Raw genomic sequence first — 17,730 nt, forward strand, 5'->3', positions numbered from 1 at the left:
TCAGTTTGCTGGTGAAGGCAGACTACCCATCATCCCCGTGAATGAGGAGTACAGTGCTGATAACAAAAATAATACCAGTAAGAACACGTGGGTTTTATTTAATCCAAGAACTGTCCTCCCTAAGAAGGGGAAACATAATTGTCTAGGAATGAAGGTAAAACAGAATAAAACAGGGAAATCAGCTACACCAAAGCCTAAAATAAATGTGAGCAGACCTCCAGGGTTCTGTGAGATGAGACAAATGAGAAAGGAAATGATCTGCTTAGAGCCAGAGGAGTCTAAATATCATATTAGTACAGAGAGGACAGCAGGAAAGGCCTTAGGGGATGTCTGCAGAGCTCTGTTACCCACAGAGCCAGCAGGGCTGATGGTACTCAGTATAAACCTGTAAGGCTAGCAGGACTCACTGTTTCTAGGGCACAGGGAGGAGCTTTCATTGTTTCTTAATGAATATTTCTTAATGTTTCTTAATTAATCAGAACATCCTTGCACACACATGTGGGGCAGGAATGTGGGGTGCTGCTGGGAAGAACATGCACTCTGTTTTCTAGAGGTAGGAGAAGCAGTGAGGGCAGCCCTGAGGGAGTAGGAAAGGAAAGGAGCTTGGTTGGGATGTAGAGCAGAATTTTGAGACAAGTGCGTGAATTGTGGAGCTCACCCTGCCATCTCAAATGGGACCTGGCTCCTGAAAAGAGAGTACTCTTTAACCTTTGCCTAAAGTTTGAACTACTACGAATCCCTAAAACACAGCACCTTTTCACATGAGCAGCAAGCCACCTCACTGTGCTGAAGTGAGCTCTTGATCCAGATTCAGGGCCATCCCTGGTCAATGTCCTCCAGCCCAGCAAAATGGAAGGAAAGCAGGACAGACCTGGCATATCTCCAACCGGCAACTTGCAACCTAATTTCCATTTCTCAACTATTGGCATTTTAAGCCCAAAGCCTTTCTGAGTAAAGTGTCTGTGAAAATCAGGGCCTTTCCAATTCAGAGAGTTTGTTTATAGCTCATGTCTGCATGAGTCTAGTGCTTGAATTTCCCATGTGTGAAATTTTAATGGGCGAGCTGTAGAAAAAGGGACTTCTGCATGGTTTTACAGTAAAACCATGGATTTATGTTTTAAATATGAGATATTTGCTGTGAAAAATCACAGTCAAATGCAAGGTGGGTAAATGAAAAAGTGAAAAGAAAATAAAAATTAAATTATAAAATACCTGCATGAAAGCGAAAACCAGTTGACAGATTGCAGTTATGTTCCTGTGCTCACCAGTGCAACTAGTCTGTCTCCTTGGGTAAAAGTTAGTAGGCTAGATGATCACTTATCTGCATTTCTACTGGGGATACCTTTTTTTACAAAGTTCATACTAGAATTGATTCATTCTGGGCTTTAAGTATAAAAAAAAATAATTGGAAGTGACTCTCGAAATGATGGAAAAAAATCATGCAGAAGAGAAACTGATATTGTTGCCTATGAAATGGCAAAGTGATGTCCATTTACAAACGCTGTGTATTAAATATTGCCCCACCCTGAAACAGAGCAGGTTTGAGTTCACTGTATAATTACATTGTTTTTCTAACCCAGGGAAATGGGAAATTACATGCACATCTGGGAAACAGGCATCTCTAATGACAAGGCAACTGCAGAAGCAGCACACAGGAATTGCTTTATATCAGACTTTGGGGGGGAAATTCACAAAATTAAATCTCTACAGCCAGTGTTGCAGCATGATGGATATTGTTCCTGGTGCAGGGAACAAAGCGGAGCTCCTGTTCAACCAGTCCCCAGTAAGCAACTCCCCATTTGCCATCTTCTTGGGCCAGCACCCAGACTGCTGCACTGGGGGTCTTGTTGCTGTGTGCTCTATGGCTGCATCCTCCCATACAGTTTTGAAATTTATCTGGACCTGTGTCTCTTGACAGATGAATAGAATTGCCTCTGAATGCAAACATACACAAGATATTGCTGTGAATAACAGCTACCCTTGAGCCCAGTATTTCACCTCATTGCCTAATCAGTTGGAAAGAGAAGCAGGAGCCTTCTTGATAGTTGAGGAACTGAAATACCAATGTTTCTGTGCTGAATTCATGCTTCACCATAGCCTGTCTCTGAGCTTAGACATTTCTGCTCACCAAAGATGTACTGACATTTACCTTCTGAAATCCATTACTCCTCGGCTGTCCATGGAAGCCGCACCTCTTTAAATTCAGGGGATTTAAGTTGGTATCCACATATGAATTTCCTCTGATTTGGCTTCATAAGATGGTTCAGGGTTGTCCAGAGGAAGACACTCTTCTTTTGGGTTATCAGCACTTCCACCTGGAGTGAATCAAGAGTGGCTTTTCCTCTTTTATTCTGCAACTTACCATCTTGCAGACTGCCTTTCAAAATCTCACTCCAGCAGTCCCTGTGGTCATACACTGCATCGTTATCAGAACAAGGGCAAAGACCCAGAGCAACAGAAGAGTCCTGTGAAACTGCTTGGCCACAAGGCCATACGAAATGGCTGCTACATTGCTCAAGGTTATTACATAGAGCCCAATTTTCATCTCCAAGGAGCTCCAGTCTCATCTACATCCTGCCTGCAGTGCTTTGCCGGGAGCCATATGTATCCCTTTCTATTATGCTCTCTTGATCATAACAACACCCCATTACTTCATCCTGCATTCTACTTCATGAGAACCCCTACATGGCAGAGTGCACCGAATAAGTAGATTTACCTTGAGGTCTTCAGTGTGTGTTAGAGCAGCTCCAAAGTGTACTTCCTAAATAATCTGCCTTAACTTTACCCATCAAACTTCCCAAGTGTCTCTGATTAAAGTTAGTCTTCTAAACTTTGGAGCAGTTTAAGCAGTCTTGTTTGTCAGTTTGGAGCAGTCTAAACAGGAAACTGTTGGACCAAGTTTATTTGCAGCAGGAACAAAGTTTTGCTATGAAGTTTGTTGTCTGTAGTAAAGGAAACGCTATATTTTATTTACAGGTGATAGACCTGTGAATAAACATAGCATTAGTGCCCATAATCCCAACGCTTACTTCTGCTTTACGGTAAAAGTGAAGCATTTCATGACAGTCGGAAATATGGCAAGACAAGTATCCGTCTTTTGAGACTCTAGAAAAATTCCTAGGTCTTCCACTCTGTGTGTATGTGTGTTTTCACTGGCTGTGGCCAAAATGTGTCTTTGTTTCTGTAGCTTTCAGTATTTGACTTTGAGAACAGATGAGAAAAATACGTGCAGAGTTGTCTAGTTTGGTCAAGGGTAATCAGACTCAAGTATGGTGGGACTGTAGGACAATGCCTACCATGTCCCTGACGCCTTCAGTCTTACAACAAAAAGTTTAGATAGGTTGAAGGATCCACTGAAATCATGTCAGTCAGCCAGTGACAGATGATTCAAATCAGATTTCTACAGGCCTTCCACATGAAGGGAGAAAAATAAAATTAACTTGTGGCTTTCACTTCTTTGAAAGTCTCCTTTCCTGCAACACCAACAAGAATGTGATGCTGGGTGAATGTGGGTGCAGGACTCTTCATCTGTCATGGGGCCATTATTGCCTTGTTTCTGTGTTTCTTTACAGACTTATGCTTGTGTGAGAGCTCTCTGAGGCAGCGGAGATCCTCCTCTTTTTTTTCTTTTTTGGCAGAGCATCTGACACAGTAAGATTTGAATTCATAACCAGCTCTTGTGTGCTAGCATAGAGCATTTCTGACATTAGCACTATTTAAGAACAAATCAGACTTTTAAAACTGCATGTTTCTCTTGTGCTAGGCTTCTGTGTATAGGTGAACTCCATCCTTTGAGATCTCATTATGGGGCAGGGTTTTACGCTCTGAAGATGTGGCAAAGGCAATGATTTAGGGAACTCTCATGCCCTACATCTCACCCCACCTACCCACTTTGTTTTATCAGTGCCACCTTTTCTGCGAGCCCATACTAAGAACCAGAATAGGGAATTGATCTGGCTTTATGATGAAGAAAATGGTTAAAGAATTAAACTATATTCACAGCTGGCCCACTAAGCCAAGTCTCAGACCCTCGTACAACTAAGGGGGGTCATTGCAGCAAGTGAATTGATACCAGCAGTAGTACTGGGTTGAATGTAGGAACCAGTATGGCTGCTAAGCACTTGAAATGCAGAAACGCAATCTGGAAGTGATGCTCCAAAGTCTTGTCTTCTTTCCAGTTTCTCTTTCACCCTGCTAAAGTAATGAAACCTCCTACACACCTATTAAGATCCAGACATCTCTGCTCTTAGGGGGGATGTTTGTTAGGAGAGAGGAGAAGAGCTGAACTGATGCTCATTACCTGAATTGTCAGTGGTGCAAATCTGGGTCAACAGGGACCGATCAGGTCAGGCCAGGGCAGGAGTGTTGCAAGACTGTTTCAGTGCTATGCTTTGCTGCTCTGCTTCACAACCACTGATCTACTTGGTTTTTCTTTCATCTCAGGCAGAGCACAGAGTGCAAGCGAACAGGTGCTCTGATTCCTGTGGTGAGCTGAAGTTGATGACTCCTAGTTTGCTCATCTGTGCAGCAAAGAAATCAGTCAGTTGAGGTAACATGCTGGCATGCATTTTGCCCCAAAGCCTCTCCAACTAGAGCTCTGAGAATGGCTTTTGTTCTGCCACAATGGAGAGGAGAATTCTCATGTATATTTTAAATAGCATGCTGAAAGCAAGGACTGATCTTCCTTGTTAAACCAGAGAAATTCTATTGAACTCAGTGAAAATTACATCTGAAATCTCTCAGAGTAATAACGGGATCAGGTCTTGCAAACTCTCTGTTATGCTTATAAAGTTAATTTCCATTAGCAAATTATTTTTCATTTGCTGCTGTCTAAATGAGCCATGAGAATCCAGCCATCATTACAAATAAGTGTATTAACACTGGTAGCATCGTCCTTTCCTGTCTACTGCTTCTCTCTTGTCCCGAGTTGATTTGGACACAAGTGACAACAGTTGCTTCTGGAGTGACTGCAGCCAGGTTAAGTGGTTGTGGTAGAGAAAGGAAATTTCAGGAGGACCTGAGCCAGCACAGAAGCAGAGAGACACTGCCATGAATCAGTTCAGGAGAGGACTGTGCACATCTGCAAATCTAGTGGGAAAAGGATGTGATTTTATGGTGTCACTTGTAATGCAAGAGACTGTAAATTCACCTATAATCCAAAGTGGACTAAAAATTTCAGCAGACTGTTAGTGGAAGATATGTCCACTTACTTCATGCTCTTACCTCACATACAACTACAGAACATCAGATGGCTGCTATGTATGAATAAAATTGGCAGGTACTCTCGTGTTGTCACAGTCTGCCTCATCGTCATAGCTACAGCTCCATCCCATCCTTCATTTTGGTAACCGAGGAGGTACAAATTCTTGCATCTGCAAGGATTTACACATACAAACTTGTATTTCAAATTTAAATTTCAACTTTTCACGCCCTCCTTTCACTGGAGAGTGCATAGTCGCTGACTATGTTCCCTTCTAGAGTGGGGGACCCTCGAGTAGACACATAAATAATTTTGAAACTCCTTTACTCTGGCAGGCTCACATAGATCCGCTTGAGGAGGCCACACTACAGTGGAATGTCCCAGCACAACACAGTCACTTCTGGATAGGCTGATAAGAAAAGGCAAAGTGAGGTAGCTAGAGAAACCTCCCAGCAAGAAAATGGTGTTTAAATAACCTCATACGTCTTCATTTTAGGGGGCTATATGGGGAGAAATAGTGGCAGCTACCCAAATTTTACAATGAATTGTGCTGGTGTTATGGAGATGGGCAGTCAACTGACTGAATCACCAACCTTTTGTCTTTAATACACAGTCATCAGTGTTACCTCCCCAACATGCTGTGGGGCACAGTTTCTATTACAGCTTTGCTTCTGGAAGTTGAGTAAATATCTTAAAACTAAAAAGTCACAGTCCATTCACAATAACTAAGCAGAACTGAGAAAGGAAGAATAGGATAGCTCAAGGAGTCAGGAGCTAAATTACCTGTGGAGAGTATGACCATAGTCATGAGCCACTGAGTATTACAGCCAAAATGCTGGTCAGACAGCCATCTACCCGTCTCCATAATACCTCTGTACTATGGATCTGCCCATCTCTGCACCCTGTTATACACAATGCAGTGGGTATCAATGACTCAGTCACTTTCGCTTGTAATATACTTGGGCTAGCCTGGCTGAAGGCGTGATTTATTGTAGTTTTTTCCATAACATTTTGCAAACTATTCTTCTGTCCTTATTTTACTCTTCCATGAGCAGCTGTTAGTGTCTTTTTTGTGCATGCTTCAAGTCTTCGTTTCCTTCTCCTCTATCAGCATGTTGTTTATGTGCCCTGATTGGAGTAATCAAAGGAATTGGGGATAAAAATGGTTCATTCAGTTTGATTTTCTGCATAAAGGTAGGCTCTTTCTTTAAACCTTTGAGAAACGTTATACACACTTCCTCAGGTCTCCCTTTTCCCACAAAATGAAGAAGTCAGTTTTGCCCAGCTCAAGATGCTGTTTAAAGTCAATTGTAGCTGTGTATACACCAGTAGAAAATGCAAACATTTGCAGTGAATAGCTGTCACAGTGGGCTCACAGCCATTGTCTAGTTTCATCCACCTGTTTCATCTACATCAGTTCAGAGCTCTGCGGATGAGAAACACCTTTTATTTCCTGCATATATAGGGTCTGCTGTTAATCTAATGCAAACCATAAAAACACAGTACAATTTACAGCTAAGTTTCTGAGGTGTATAAACTCGTTCCAGTGGATTTCCTGATGTTGAAGCTAGTGTTTTAGCAGAGCTTTTATTATAGCTGTGTAAAAGTGTCTCTGCACTATGACAAAGACAGTTCTGAGACAGTTTCCCTGCCACACCCTCCTTTCAGAGTACAACTGCTTGAAAAACACATGGTGGAAGGAAGGAAGGTGTTGGTGATATCTGGTTACAAAACATAATGTCCACATTTAGGACATGCAGTTATGCACATCTAGTTTCCTAATAGAGAGAGGCAAGCAAGCCTATCATATTTCATCAAACATCCATGCGTACAGTTATTTAAGTCACAAGTGGGCCAAGATGAAACCATGAGCACCTTCCAAGGTCGTTTGTAAGTGGTTGCATTTGGCCCTGGCAAATAGATTGGGAAGCAGTCCTGTGGACAACTTAGAGGTGAAAGGAGGCAATTTCTCAGCTCTGGGATGCCTTCTGGGATATGTCAGCTAGCTATTGCTCTGTAGTTACTTCTTATGCACTTTCAGGACTCCTTTTCCACTCTGGATTTCCTCTAAGCTGCACATAGTGAAACAATGCAGGAGAATGAATGAATTCTGTGGGAAGGTCCCATGGGTCCAAAATTTATGAAATTCAGGCTGGCGTGTGGGCTGGGATGCCGACCTGGATCAGGATTGAAATCTTGGCATTTAGCTACATCTCTAGGAGCTAGCAGCTAGGACTGACAGATTAAATTATTTGCTATTTCTCAGGCAACAGCTCACAGCCTCCAGTGTGCATTCTCCTGTACAAGAGAGTCTTGTGACATTCTGTATCCATTTATTCTTGTTTATTTTCTGTCATCTAGTCTATGTAAGATGCAGACAGCAGAGTGGGTCTATTTCTTATGGCTTTCTCTTACTCTGACCATGTATGCCAAAACAATACCTACTTCACAGGTACCTCCACCCCTCCGCATCCACAACATAAACACCTACCTGGGCTTCTCACTTCAGGGCAGAGCACAATGGAGGAAAAGGGCACACAGATATATTGCTAGACACCTTGCTAGACACCTTGCTTTTCTCCACACCTCTGACCCGAATACTGGCTAAAGCAACAGAGAAACAGGCTATGGGAGGGACAAAATTGCACTGGAGAGGAGGTATGTACAACCATATACAGGCAAAGCACATGGACAAGGTATCAGGCTTGGTGTCTTGCACGAATGGGATAGGAAATTTCCTTCTTAGGTTGCAGCTAGCCTTGCTGTGTTTCACTGGCGGACTAGGATATCACTTCCCCTCCAAACCACATCATATGACTTGAGCTGCGGCTGAAGAAGGACAGACATGAGCCAACCCACTGCAGACCTGCATGGGATCTGTTCAGGCAGTGGAAGGCTTTGCCACACTAATGGCCCACATTGTCAGCTAGGGATTTGATCTAACAAGGGATTCTTTAAGTTCTGTGTCATAGAATCATAGAATCATAGAATAGTTAGGGTTGGAAAGGACCTTAAGATCATCCAGTTCCAACCCCCCTGCCATGGGCAGGGACACCTCACACTAAACCATGTCACCCAAGGCCTCATCCAACCTGGCCTTGAACACCGCCAAGGATGGAGCATTCACAACCTCCCTGAGCAACCCATTCCAGTGCCTCACCACCCTCTCAGTAAAGAATTTCTTCCTTATATCCAATCTAAACTTCCCCTGTTTAAGTTTGAACCCGTTACCCCAGGAAGTAATGCGGAAAAATGCAATTATAAACAAATACTTCTCTGAGATACATTGTGCAGGCCAACTTGGAGAGGACAACACTGTAATCTTTTTGGTGTTATTGTAACATATTGCCCAGAAAGAATAACAAATATAAACTTTATTAACTGTGATACACCCTCTGAAAGCTAAGTGGAGTGAATGAGGAGAGACCAGAGATAAAACGGGCTTCTCCACAGATATTATTCTGAAAATTAAAGTGAGTGGATGGAAGATATACATCACAAAAATAATCTATTATATTCAGTGTACCAGAGCAGAACTTTCACCCTTTTAAACTCTCATTAAAATGCAGCTATTTTTGTTTCAAAGGATTAACATGTTAGCTCTATCTTTAGTAAAGACAGTAAAGACAGAAGAAAAATGTGATTCATGGTGTGCTTAGAATTAGATATTGTTAATTGAAAATAACCCTAGGCATTTACACAGTGCTTTTCAGCTCAAAATCTTGAAACTAATTTGTTTTGGGATTTTTTGTTAATTTTGGTTTTGGTGGGGTGTTGGTTTTATTTTTTTTTTTATTTTTTTGGTTTGGGTTTTTTTTTTTTTTTTTTTGGTGGATGAAATTCATCCTGTAAAGGGGTTGCTGAAAGACTTGTGTGCAGCAAAAATCTCACCGAAAAATACTGTGGCAGCTCTTGTGCACTAAGGCAAACATCACCTTTGGGCAGAAGGCTTTTGAAAATGTGGGCACTCAGTACATAGAAACAAAATACGTGTCTGTAAAAACAGCGGGAAATTATTTATGATGGCTTGCCTGCAGCTGGATGGGTATTTGTACAGCTCGCTAAAACAAGCCCCCTGGAAACTCTGGAAAGAACCACACTGGTACAGTCTGACTTCCATCTCTCCAAACATGGGAAAGTAGTAATAGTGAAATGAGGACTTTGCAGCCATGTGCAAACTCCTAATCAAAATTTACACAGAGAAGAAATTACTAGTGGTGGTTGTTGGCCACAGTGGACTTTCTGATGCTCTGAATTCTCCAGTTTAGCAAGGTGGGACAGAGCATCATAAAGTCCACTGTGATCAACAGCCACAGCAAGGTTCCATGGAGGACTTTCATAAGAGCTTAAAGATAGGCAGTCTGTTAAGGGTCTTGATGGTTAGGGTCGGCAGCACTCAACTTACCTGTGCTGCAAGCAGTGTTTCTGTTTGGCATGTGGGGAAACAGCCACACACAGTGTAGTGGCTTGCCTAAGGTCACAAAACAATTTAGTTGAGTAAAATGAAAAAGCCTTGAGTCATGTCGTTTTCTCAGCCTTCCCAGTGTCACATGAAGAAGGAGCACCATTCATGAGTTATGGTAATTTCTTAAAGCATCAAACAAAAGCCATTGAAATTAATAAAAGCAAAAACAGCTAATTCAGAGTGTGTTCTGTTTCCTTTGGTCTCTGGAGTATTACAATGACATCTTGTAGTGGTGCTGAGGGGATTTAGTTTACTTACTTGTACAGTACTGGCATTGTTCTGTTGGAGTGAAGATTTAGCTTTGTAAGCCATTTGTTTCTGAGCTCATTGCGACCTACTTTAAGTTTGCTGCTAAGTGGCTGGGTTTTAGAGTGGCTGGGACAGTGATGTAATGAAAGTCACACTTTGGTACATGAAGGAAAAATAAGTCATTTGTATCAGTGCTGGGCCAGAAAATTTTGCAATGCACCACTAAATGAAATAAATCACGCTGTAATAAAGATGAAGAGGGCACCACGCACTGAGAAGAAGGATCTGTTTGAATTGAAGACAGCAGGATGACATTTTTCATGTGGCTAATTGATGCAGTAATTTCAGCAGGAAGTCTTGTTACTCACCTCCAAACCTCCTCTGGGAAGCAGAGGTGATAACATTTCTGATAAGCCATTTCTGCAGGCTTCCATTCTTTGCTCAGGCAAGGGATGGCTTCTCACAGCCCTCCTAGCCCCTGATGACATTCTTGTACCATCAGCTAGGGTCTGCCATCTACAGCTTCTGGAAACAGGAGTAGCTTCCTTTCACACTGTGTCTGGGATGCAGATGATGAGATACAGAAAGATACAGATACAAGAATCAGTGAAGACATATAAATCCAAAGAACTTTATTCTGTAGCTAGCTTTGACTCTGACTTCTCCAAGGAAGAGCTAGCTATAAGCTGCATGTAAAAGGCCAGTGGTATTAAAACACTTGGCTTCGAAGAGACCTGGGAATGAGAAATGTTGCACATCAGAAGCTATTACTGTTGCCATTTAACTGTGGGCAGTTTGCTGTCAGCCTCAAAGAGTGGTGGAGGAGAAGGGTGGAGTGAAGGAGGCTGGAGGAAAAACCATTAGGATGGGCAGAGAAGGCACTACCTGGAGTGGGCTTATGATAGGGCCACGGACAAATCTTTCATAACAGAAATACAGGCAAGTCAGTGAAAAAGCTCTTACTGTTTTCCTCAAGGTCAGGATTTCACAAAAGCCTGACCCTCATCTTTGTGTAGTACAAAGTATAGGTCACAACCTCACAAGGGAAGCATCAACAAAGCATAGCACAGGAGTGATTTTTGCCTTTAAGCTCCTTGATTTATCATCACGGCATTTATGATATTCTTCTCTCATATGTGTGGGCTCTATCCAGTGAGTTCCCTGCAGAAGTAGTTAGTGTTTCTGCTGGGGCAGCAAATGTGGCGACAAGGGGCATAGAAACATTCAGGTTTCACAAGAGCTCAGCACATTCTAGAAACATTGCCTTTGCTTCCTGGACAAGATACAGGTAGACACAGAGCTGAGTTGGTCCTCAGACAGTTTTCCAAGCACATAATGGGAAAAACACTAATGGTGTTCCAATTAGTGCTTTGCATGCCACGGTTCTCAGACCCCCGAGTTCACTACCTCCATCTGTTAATGGAGTGGAACCTACTTCTGTGTACAATACCTCCACAAAGTACACATTCCCTGCCAACCCAGAGTGAAGAAACAGCAAAATCACTGAAACTGTTTGGTGTTTTGACTCCCTGTTATAAAAATCACAGACAGGGAGCATAAACATTTGCCCTCACTGTCTCCTGAAATTAAGTAGATTTCCCACAGAAATGAAAGGAAATTTTGTCTGAATAAACCTCCAGAATTTACTGGCTTTACTTTGCTTGAGTAATCAAGGAGAATTTAAACTGACCATATTTTTTTTCCTGTGGAAAAATCCCATGAACTGTAATAGAGGAGACCCTGAAACGCTTTTATCTTAATTACTGCAGAAAATTACAGAGAATTAGATCCTTTCTAATGGTTTTCTAAATCATCCCGTGGGATTTGATAGCAGGAATATAATTCACTATTGAATTATATAGACTAGTAGAAAAACAATGCCTATAGAAAAGTTTTCACTATCTATTAATGTCTATAGGGCTTCCCTATAAAAGGTTTCTAAAAGCCTTTTATTTGCAAATACTTCCAGGGGGTTCTATTATGCTGTACACCTCTGTTTATAATGCACACTCATTAGAGTATAAAAGCAAAACTAGACAGCAGAGACCAGTGATCTGGTTTCTGGGAGAAAGGACAGAGTGAGATCACAGGAGACCAGACTTACAACCCCATGAAAATGTATCACATAGCCAAGAAAGGCAGAGAAAAGCGAAGGTTTTGATCCTCCATGATGTTACTTCTGGCAGACCCTTGTTCCCAACCTAAATTCCACAGCTCTAGGGAGGTGCAAAGAGCTTTACTTCGGATTACAGCTTCATAGACTAGCACTGTAAATTGATAAAGGAGTTTGATCATGCCCTGGAAGCTTGCATGTAAGAAATCATGATTGCATTTGTAATGCACCAATAACAGATCAATTCCTTGTTTGCTTTCTTAAACTAAGCAGCCTGATCTTTCAACTGCAATTACATATGCCTTCTGAGCAGACTGTGCTGTACGCAGCCTATTTCTTTCTCCCCAAGTACCTGTCACACTAACAGAATAGGACTCCCCAAACCCTGCTCTGCACCCTCACTCCCACCTCACAGACATCAACACTATCACATAACTATAGGGAGAACTGGATCTTAGCTGTGCAGTCGTTTGCTACAGATCCAGCATCACAGTTAACATGCTTAAGCTTCTGAGGAATTCTTGCATACAGAGCATGTTGGGGTGCTGTCATGAACTTCATATATTTAGGGGTGATATTAAGCTCCTCTTCCAAACTCCCTGGTCAAAAGGCCTTAAGTAACGGCTATGCAATATCTGCTTTGGTACTTTTCAATTTCTGATGGGCATTTCTGTTCCTTTTTCTGCTTATGCTAACTGGTTTTGCTCTGTTGTTATAGAACCTTGAAGGAAAAGACCTTGCTGACTGTAGTTGTATGCTTTTCAACAGATTTGTTATTCCACCACCTGATGTGGGACATGCTGAACAGTGCCTGACACTGGCACTCTCTGACAGAGTTCCCCTGAGTTTAAGCAATACAGCTAAGGCTGCCAGATGCAAGTGTTTGCAAAGCTGAGAACAAGAGAAGTCATAGCAAATGTCTAGGCATCTATCCTCATTCACCTCCTGCAAATTCATAGCAGGGAGGATGGAGAAAAGATGACAGCAAAAGCCTCAGGATTAGCTTGTGTCTGCAAAAGAGCTGAGGAGGGAAGAGCAAACACAATGACTTTATGTGACTTTCTTCTCAGGTGACAACATGCCAAGCTTTCAGAACAGGAGCCACAGAGGGATTGTAGCACCAAAGGATATTGTGGCTTTTTTTTTGAGAAAAATTAAATTAAGAAAATATTACAAAGGTCCTTCTGTGGCAGGTATCCCAACATTGCATACTCACACATTGCAAGTTCACATGACAAAAGGTGTTTGATAATCTCAGACTAAAAGATGTTTTTAATTTCCAAGGGACTCATTTCTATTTCAGGTATCTATATGCCAGCTGCTAGCAGAAAACACTTAACAGCCATTCCAGCAAGCAGAAACCAGCATGCCTATATGAAGGCAGAAAATAAATTATTTTAGCTAATAAATTTATAAGTTGAACCAAAGCTAGAAAAACACATTCATGCAGTTCTGGCCAAATCATGGCTCACTAATATATTTCTTTGGTGAAAAGCACAATTCCCTTGATTTTCCACAACTTTCCTCTTATCCCCCATCCCCCTTTCTTTTTTCTTCATTATTTTTTGCTTGCAATTGTCTGTCTTGGCAGACAGACAAGTCCTGTGTTCGGGACACAAACTCCTACTCCATATTACAGACCACTAAAATGTTTTATCTGACACATTTGCAGTCTGTCACAAGCACTACAGGAGATTTCTTTATTACAGATTGTTGCTACCTTTTGTTTATCCATCTCAGGTCTTCCCTTCCTCAGACGTGAACCTACCTACCAGCCAGAGCTGTGCCACATGCTGCTTCCCAGCAACACAAAAAACAACTCTTAAAAAATCTGTCTGCAGTGGCCAGATGCAGAAAGGTTTTTTAGTGGAGTAGGGCACTTAAATACAGTACAGAGCTCAGGCCTCCTCGATTTCATTGTATGTTAATGTATTTTTATAAAAAGCCACTCAGAAAGCTTTTAGATCTTCATGCTAATGAAAGGGAAATGGATGCAGAAGTCAGTGGTTTGATGATCAGTTACAGATTAGGATATTCTAACAGGAAGCATAATATAAGCAAAGGCAGAGGAAAGGGACTACTGGCTTTCAACATATGACCAAGGGACTGTGTTTCTCTTTGTGTGGATGATGCCAGACGGAATTGTAGGTATTTCTTGCAAAACTCCTTTTTCCCACAGCTTTATGACAACTTGTAAGAGGCGTGTTCTGCATAGGAAAGAATCTGGGATATGGAGCCTTTCTTATTTTCAAACTTGGAAAAATATCCATTTTTCACAGCTACAATAACTACCCAATGGCCTGGAGAACTGAGTCACCTGTGAACTCAGTGTGGTATTTTTAATAACAAATGATGCTGGGACTGGTACATTATAAGGCTTCAGAGAAGTAGCAGGTATGTTTAAATCACACGGACCGTTGTTATTTTAGAGTTTTCATGAAAAGTGCTGTGTTGAAAACTGCTCAAGAGCTGCAGAATACAATGTGGGGGTTAAACTGCTTCTGGTAGCCACCTTGAGAGCAGAGGATTGGCACAGGAGAAATGCTGTAATTGGTTCTTCTCACCCTAGATCTATACATCACTGCAAGCACAGACCCACTGGTAACTTTTCTAAGCTCCTGGGTAGAGAGTTGCTGGGTGAAGTGTCTGAGCGTACAGTGAAATAAACAGAAGTGCTAATGACCAGTTCTTCATTATGTTTATATCCGGTTTCCAGTACAATTGGGCCCTGATTCTCATTTGTGGCTTTTGATATTACTGTAATACAAGTAATTAGCTACAGATGAACAACAGCAATGAGTGTAGTCAACACATAATGCATGTAAATGTGTAAGGGAGCATGTTTTGCTGTTTGTATTCTCCATTCTGCCCCACCAGGATTTGTTTATTATATATGGAAACAAACCCAAACACCAAAGCTTTATCCTTTCCCTGTGGGGGGAATTTGCACGTTGATCAGGTATTTAATGTTCTGACCATATCTCTGTACTAGTGTATTATCTCCAGTGCAGCACTGCAATGCTCAGCACTGCTCAGATCTGCATTCAAATTCCAATTTAAAAATAAAACTAATGACAGAAAATTCATATAAGCCTAGGAAATGAGCAGCAGAAATACTTCCAAATATCGCTTACAGAGGTCCCAGGCCAACACATTTACAGACTATGAAGTTTATCAGATCAACTTCAAAGGTGTCTGTATGCAATCTAATTACACTTAACAACAAGATAAACAGGTGACCAGTATATTTTCACACACACACACACACACACAGAAAACCCAAAAGGCAAAAAGGCACAGAGACAAGAATAGTAAATGATCTGGCTGGGGTCTTTCACTAGCTAGTGCCTGAAACTGGCTGAGAATCAGGAGTATGCTTCTTAGAACCTTACTTCAAAAGCCCTGGTGGATGTACAAGCTAGATATATTTCTAGCTTGGGATATGCATTAAGCATCTGCTATTCTTTTAGAAAATGTTATAAACATCCTGAGTGTGGGTACTTTGAGGCTGGCTATGACAGATGAAATGCCATTGTTTCAAAAGATTTTAATGAGCACAGCTCCACTGCCGTGTGGATGGCTCAGCTCGATGCTGTGTTCTGCTGACAGGATGTAGGAGATCACAACTCTTCACAGGGGAGGCAGGTTTTTTAATCTAGAGAAAAAGTTTCAGTCTGTCAAGGAGGAAACACACCCCTTTTTAAAACTGTCTGAAGATTGTGATGTGTGCTGGGTACTATTGATCTGTCATAATCCTTTGCAGGTGGAAATTGTGGAGCAGGGCAGGCAGAGCTTCTCATGGTCTCTGGGAAACTAGGTGTTTAGAGGGGCACAGAGTTGAGTATAATCCATGCTGGTTTGGCTGGCAGATTTTTTAGCTGGTACCACTCATATCCTCATGTGGAGACAGCTCTAGGTGGTGAAATTAATGGGGCCCATGGACAAGAATGCGACTGGCTTTTCTTTATAAATGGGGGAAGGCAAGGAAGAGCCCTAGGTACAGAGCAGAAGCTCAGTTCCTTGCCAGCTCCAGATCTCCAGAGTCTGGAAATGGTCTGGTGGGGCTGTGTGACTTTATGTTCACTACAGTTTCTTCAAGTCCTGCCACTTTGAAGCATGCAACTTGAATAGAGAACCAGTGGAGATCATGAGTCCAAACTTTATCTGAAAGACTCTCTTTGCTCTGAGTCTGCAGTAAACACGGCCTTTTTTGATCTCAGGCTTGTGGAGCCCAAAGACAGCTACCTGTAGCTGCTGTTTTGTAGACATTTTGGGGGTGCATGAAATAGGGGCGAAGATTCTGGCTCCAGAATGACGAGAAGTCCTGATGCAGAGAAACACAAGGAGTGCTTTGTTAACAGCATGGAATGCTGTGACATTCCAGTTGTTTCCAGGAATCCCAAAAACTTCACTTCAGAGCCAGACTAGGAACTGTTAGCGGAGGGAAAGACCTGAAGCGTAGTGAAGGAGCTGAAGTACGTAAGGATATCACTGGTGCAGCTTAATGAAAGTGAGGTCCTGATAAATGTGAAACTAGGCTTGGTGCTACTCTGTGCTCCTTCCTCCTGGGAAGATCTGGGAATTAAGGCCACACAGAGAAAGTGTGCAGGGAGAAGAAAAGGGAAAGGAGGAAAATCTTGGCAGGGATTCAGGTATCAGTGGGAAGAGCAGAGCTGGATGTAGAGCCAGTGCAGGAGAGGGAGAAGGACAGAAGAGCAGGATCCTTGGTCTGCTGCTGAGACTCCCTCTGTTTGTGTGGCTCACTTCCCTGCTCTGTGTTACTCATCTGCACAGACAGCCTGTTCTATAGGCCAGGACCAGGCTTCTGCAACACAAGGCATGAAGGACCCTTGAACAGCTTTGAAGGTACTGCAATAATATGAAGCAGAATTTGCAGCCACCAGATTGGAAAAATTGAGCAGCTCCAGACAGTAATTTTGTGCCTGGTGAAGCCCCTTGCCACACAAAGCTTTGAGCTACAGCTGCTTCACTGCCAAGTACAGAAAAGGAAGATGTTTCTTGAGTCTACTTTTAGCCTCAGAAAATCTGGGTACAATTTCTATGAAATGAGGGATGAAACTAGCTCAGTCTGCGTCATACTCTAATTACCAGCTGCAGTGAAATATCCTAAGATGATGTATCTGAGGCTCCATCTTATTTCTGGATCTTGTTCCAATTTTTAATTAATTCCCCCTACCAGTCTGCAGCATCTAAATGAGATGCACTGAGCGTCAGGCCCTGAATTGCCTGGTCTTCCTCCCTTGGTATCCCAGGCCAATTGATCCTCACAAATACTGCAAAACTGTTTTGCCAGTCCTAGGATGGTGGTGTTAATACTTGCTTGCTATACATATTTTTTTGAGACAGCCTATTCAAGTGTGAAAAGCATTCTGAGGTCTTAGGTCATGCTACAGAAGTGAGAACAGTTATTTCTTCTCTTTCGCTTCATTTCTCTGTGGCCTGTTCTATTTCTAAATGCTGGAAGTGGTGCTGGGCAGAAAAGAGGATATCTGTTCTGCAGGAGAAAAAGAGGAAGATGCTTTGAAGGAAAGAGAAAACACATGGGAGAAAGGAAGAGGGCGTGTGAGAGGGAGGGCACATATTCTAGCGCAGGTGAGAAACAGTTTAGGAGTCAAGGTGCTCAAACCCTATCTCAAATAAGGTGAATGTTCCCAGCAGTAATTCCTGGGCCCAGTATGGCAG

Source organism: Psittacula echo, assembly GCF_963264785.1.
Source record: "Psittacula echo genome assembly, chromosome: 7".
Classification (NCBI taxonomy): Eukaryota; Metazoa; Chordata; class Aves; order Psittaciformes; family Psittacidae; genus Psittacula; species Psittacula echo.